The sequence below is a fragment of the Pecten maximus genome, chromosome 1, assembly GCF_902652985.1.
Source record: "Pecten maximus chromosome 1, xPecMax1.1, whole genome shotgun sequence".
Lineage (NCBI taxonomy): Eukaryota > Metazoa > Mollusca > Bivalvia > Pectinida > Pectinidae > Pecten > Pecten maximus.
The window spans coordinates 28120368-28126367 of record NC_047015.1 but is presented as its reverse complement, the minus strand read 5'-3'; the positions used below and the strand labels follow the sequence as shown (position 1 = coordinate 28126367).

The 6000-nt window shown below is 37.1% G+C and overlaps 1 protein-coding gene across 6 annotated transcripts in view; it reads left to right on the top strand.

Annotated features, from left to right (window-relative positions):
• The first annotated feature begins 579 nt into the window (after window positions 1-579).
• Window positions 580-6000, top strand: part of LOC117329291 (magnesium/proton exchanger-like) — a 62530-nt gene continuing 57109 nt past the window's right edge. For 5 of the 6 annotated variants that reach the window (XR_004533147.1, XR_004533146.1, XR_004533144.1 and 2 more), the window contains exon 1: window positions 580-1157. The gene's annotated coding sequence lies outside the window, so the exon portion shown is untranslated. The remainder of the gene's footprint in view (window positions 1158-6000) is intronic. The other variant, XM_033887206.1, reaches the window with a different exon arrangement.

The following is a 6000-nucleotide window of genomic DNA, read 5'->3' as shown; positions in this document are numbered from 1 at the left end:
TACATGTCATTTAAACGTACCGGCAGGACATGAAACACCGCAAAATGTTAAAGTACCTATCATCAATTCTTTGATGAATTCCGAAATACCAATCTGGTAAAGTATTTTATGTTATAGTGAATTGCAATGTTTAAAAGCTGCAGCTGCATTCCTTCTGTTAACGGGTCAGCATTATTGGCTAAAATTCCATAAATCTGTGCCGTACAAGGGCAGGCGCCATCGTTTATCATATTGTCTCATTCAACGTCGGGGATATAGGTTTCATGAATGTCTCATTAATTTATTTACGTAAATGTCAGCGGCGTATTTTATGTATGGAAATAACTTTGATGGCGAGCAATTGAGTCAGCTACAAGATCGAGTATGTAAAACTAGTACGAAATGTCTTTATCACTGACTTCTTGTGTGTTTTATATAGGTAATCGTTAGGCAGGTATGTATCGCAGTATGAAAAATTTACCATAATCCTTTGCCAAGCCGATACAGACAGCCTAAACCTAATCAGTCGTACGTTCCGGTCAAGTAGGCCCGGAGAATTACTCTGACCGGCATGACAGTCAGTTGTTAAAGTGACGTAAATCTGGTCGTTCTCAAATTCATAATACTCTTATAGCCTTGTGAAAGAGGGTGGGATATTGAATCAGGTCGATTACTTGGTGTGTGTACATGGGTAGTACTGACGTTCGATATGGTAGAATGTGTATCAACTCTACCGGTATGTTGATGAGTGTCTAATAACTAAGTATATTAATGCGGTAAGAATTGATTGATGTTGTCAATGTCTCCCGGTACTCTCCGGACGTCCCGTACACTAGTCGCGCGCACCATTCCGGCACGAGATGTAGCAGACGATAATAGCAGATCGAAATGACTAAAACGAACTCGAAGACTACAAACATCTCCTTAGTGGCAAACTACTTTTATACTTCTACTGAGCCAAGGCCCATTGAACGTGTGATATACTTCCATGGATTTGTGCTTCACCGACAAAATCGTCAGTCACATGGAACCGCTAACTTACAGCATCAGTTAGATACCTGACGATATGTTTAGTCCCTGACAGCGTCGCCACACCAAAGGTATTGGATAGATTCGGGATCTTGGAATTTAAAGCTGTATAGAAGACCTGATTTGGAATCGATTTCGGATACTGCCAGGTAGGTGTTTGTAAAGAGACTGGTGTATTTACATCTCACAGAGTCTATGATTTGACACGGCGCAGTGTTTTAATATCAAACCATTGAGTCCCATTTACAGGATACGACCAATAACGTTGTTGACAGAGTTGTTCCAGGCCAGTAAATAGTACCAATTTCCCACACTTTGCCTTTGTGAAACTAATGCAATTCTATTGATTTCATGAACAAATATTTGCCGCTTTTAGCAAAATTCGATTTTCCATCAAATATAAATGTATCACAAGCATTTTAAAGGTGGCTTATGTATATAGGTATGTAACTACTTCTTTATTCTAATGGATCAGTTATACCTTTAAAATGAATCTTCATTATAATCAATGAAAGTTATTGCTATCATCATTATTTACACCCATACCGCAAGGATGATATACCATATTTTTTTTTTACAAACGTCCTGTAATATGAAGATATGTTTCTTAATGAACTGGACAATACACTGTTACAGGCGTTACCGTAATACAGACTGTACTTCGGACATCTTGCAGTGAAAAGATGTTCCAATGTTATCTAAGGAACGATGGTATGGTTATAGTAATGTCTATATAACCATGACAACATAGCGCATCTTGAACATGAATTACAGTAGTTATGCTTAATTTAGGGATGTATTCAATAGATTGGAATATTTCAATATTTCGTTTTAGTGTTCTAGTATAATATGTTAAGAAAAAAACTATTACACATTATTTATATTCCACATTTTCTTCGCGGCATTCGATAAAACGTATTTGTTAAACGAAGTAGCACCCTGAAGTGAACACGACATTACTTATACAGTTCATCTATGTACAGAGCCCGCTACTTGGATACGATTAATGATTCAGACACGTATACGTGATATTGGTGATTAGTTCTATTAAGGGAAAGTATACAATACAGTAGTGCTTTATTTCCACTGGTAGGTCATCCATTGCAAGGGAAACTGGTTCAATGTATATAATGAAAACTCGGAATGTTGTAAAAACTTAAATAGAAAACATTTTTTTTGTTGTAATCAAAGCTTCCAATTCTGTTATCTACACATGTACCTTGATATCGAAAGGCAGATCGATATTAATGAGAACTATTAAAAATGTTTGGCAATGCATAGTTTTGTGATGTTAGTTAGTTTATAGATTCAGATTCCAAAAGCTGGCACGTCCTTAAATGACCCTGGCTGTTAATAGGACGTTAAATAAAAACAAACCAAATGATATCGAAAGGCAGATCGATGTTAATGAGAACTATTTAAAAATGTTTGGCAATGCATAGTTTTGTGATGTTAGTTAGTTTATATAACTTTTCTTTTTATTTTACAACCATAATATACAACACTTTTGCTGGCCGCGGTGGCCGAGTGGTTAAGGTGTCCCGACACTTTAACACTTAGCCCTCCACCTCTGGGTTGCCAGTTCGAAACCTACGTGGGGCAGTTGCCAGGTACTGACCGTAGGCCGGTGGTTTTTCTCCGGGTACTCCGGCTTTCCTCCACCTCCAAAAGCTGGCACGTCCTTAAATGACCCTGGCTGTTAATAGGACGTTAAATAAAAACAAACCAAATGATATCGAAAGGCAGATCGATATTAATGAGAACTATTTAAAAATGTTTGGCAATGCATAGTTTTGTGATGTTAGTTAGTTTATATAACTTTTCTTCTTGTTTTACAACCATAATATACAACAGTTTTGCTGGCCGCGGTGGCCGAGTGGTTAAGGTGTCCCGACACTTTATCACTAGCCCTTCACATCTGGGTTGCGAGTTCGGAACCTACGTGGGACAACTGTTGGCCGGTGTTTTTTTCTCCGGGTACTCCGGCTTTCCTCCACCTCCAAAACGTCCTTAAATGACCCTGGCTGTAAATAGGACGTGAAACAAAAACTAACCAAAGACTAACCAAAGAATGGTAATAGATTGGCAAGTATGGGGGAGAATATGGCTGTTCTATCTCGTCCCATACCGTAAGAGACGACTTATCGTGGGTCCCCACGGCAGGATCGGGTCTGTATTCTGTTTAGGGGACTCTTGATGATACCTTGGTGCTCTTTCCTGTCTTCTTCTAAGGACTCATATGACCTAGGCTGTTGGTTTCTCTTTGACTTTCGTACCTATATTACTCGGAGTTATGGTATGTTCATGATACCTTGTTGTCATTCGGTTCTGACTGTTGGTATCTTCTCGACGGCCGTCCGCCAAAATCCAGATTGTTTCAAGGATTAAGCCCCGGGCGTTTTAGTGATAGGCGAATGTGTTTTCCAATTTAGCGTTTTTTTCGTTTACTTTTTCAAACCAGATATACAATATATCCATATATTTATTTTCTTGATATATGACATACTTTACTACATAATTAACGCGACTGAACTCTTCTAATCGTATCTGCATTACCCCAACAATGCGAATGTCGCCATACTTGCAAGGATTGTTGTACCACGGAAATAAATTTTTTTAATCTGTGTTTATTTGTATACCGAGTCAGAAAACGGTCGATCTGTCCGGAATGAGGAATATTATGTGTTATAATACCGACAAGGTGATAAATTGGTGTGTTGAATTTTGGCGTTTTCATGTCAGGCGCCAAATAGGTCAAACTATAGCCCTATCCAAAATATCCCGAATTACGGTACCTAAGGCTTCCGATAAGATTTATATTGAGTATTTATATCAAAGGTATACTGTATCGTAGTTATAAAGGATCAGTTATATCGTTGGGATGTTTAAAACATGTTTCTGTTTTGGCCTTATTGAGTATTTCAATCAAAGGTATACTATATCGTAGCTATAAAGGATCAGCTATATCGGAGGGATGTTAAGAAAATGTTTCTTTTTTGGCCTTATTGTCCTTCACTAGATCTATTTAATTCCACTAGATCTATTTAATTAACATGTTTACAAAATATCAATAAAAGTATCATTAGTCATTTTGAAATAGCGTTTTTATCAGACCGTGAAAGCACTCGCCTGAGGTTAGTACTCTATAATCTAATGATTTAGATCCAAAATGACGTACGTTTATCCGTAGTGATGTCATAATCCTTACTAATACCTTTAATAGAAAGTTAGCCCCAATAGTATTGCGATATTATCAATAAGCCGGTTTAAGCAGAGTCACTAACCTTTCTGGTGCCAACCACATATTGGCCATAACAACATCGGGCTCAAATTTTTATAAATTCGACTATTACTTGACGATTCATTTTTTTTTCCAGAAAAAAATTAATATAGAATTCCGAGTTAAAAACAATACCATGATAACTACACATAAACTCAACCCTTGCCCTTTTAAACCATCCTTCAGTTTGATCAAAATCTACGAAAAGAGATTGATAATTTCAGGTCGGTGACACTTATTGTGGTGTCAGTGACCTGATGGCATGTCGACCTGTGTTACTGAGACAATCCTCTTAACCACATAAACTAACTACTGCTTTCGTGTGGTGAAATCTGTAATGGCGTCTCCAATGGAAGGCGTGATAGCGGTAGTATTTGTGAGCGCAGCCAAGTTGTCCTAAGGCATGTAACTACTGAGTGAGGGATACCATCGTGTTTGGTGTTATATACCCCCATATATGTGTTCCCGTGGTGTATCACACGGCTTATAGCCGATTAGTGTCATACATTATATATGTATAACTACCAACAATACCGCTGAAGTGTATTAGGTAATATAAGTATTTAGGACGCTGATAGGATTGGAACACCAATATAATCATGTTATTGCCGCTGCAGAATGCACATTCCGGCGTGGTTCTTTCATTGTCGTCAAGATGCATTACAAAATTTATATTGACAACTAGTGTGGTGTATACAATCCAATTAAGTTTTAAAGCATGTAACCTTCATATTTCGTGATAAATCGTGAAGTTATACTGGCTATTAATTTCATTCTCCATTATACCATTGTGTGGTAGGGGTAGTTATAACTTTTTGGTGCATACTTTTGTATCTGTTTGAAAAGTATGCCATATAAAGTTTACAGAATAAATAAAAATACACTGAACAATTGATATTTGTGCACAGCTTTTAAAATGCTACAAAAAAGGGAAAATGAGTGATAACAAAATCTGCAATTCATTTTCGATAAATAATCAATGAATCCAGAAATGCAACAAATCCATATATCACCAACCATTAAAGTCATACATCGGTAAACACCATACAGAAAATATATATCTAAACAGATTACTTATGTAACATGCATTAAACGTTATGAAGACAGAAGTATGGTTGAAGGTATATCGATCTGTAGGGTTCTAAGGATTTGTCTATCCGTGAATCATTCAAATAGCTATATCTATAAGGTTTGTCGTTCCGTAATGTCAAACATGACGAGCAATATCTTGCTGTCTCTCTCAGATGTTCTTCATTTACTATGATACTTATCTCTTGTCAACGAGACATACCGCTTTTTAAAAAGGGTATTTTATTACAATGTTGACATCACAAATAACATATTGATATTATTCCCGTTTTTTTGTTGTTATATATAACAAGGTCACGATAACGCTGTACCCAAAATGCATTTGTTCACTCTACAGGAACCTCAATATGACTTGTTTAGACGATGTGTTGTGTGACCTAATTCTGGTAATATAAATATCTGTACACTGTGTAATCCATTTTCGCCTTGGACTGGTCGACTTGGCTGAAACAACTAGCATGCAGAAACTGGAGCCATGTTGTCTTACAATACTAGTAGGGAATATGGATTATTTATCAGGTATCACTTAAGAAAGTTTGAGACTGATTAAAGTACGCCACTGTCTCTTGTGTAGGCTTCTCTTGGTGAGGCTGATTAAAGCACACCACTGTCTCTTATGTAGG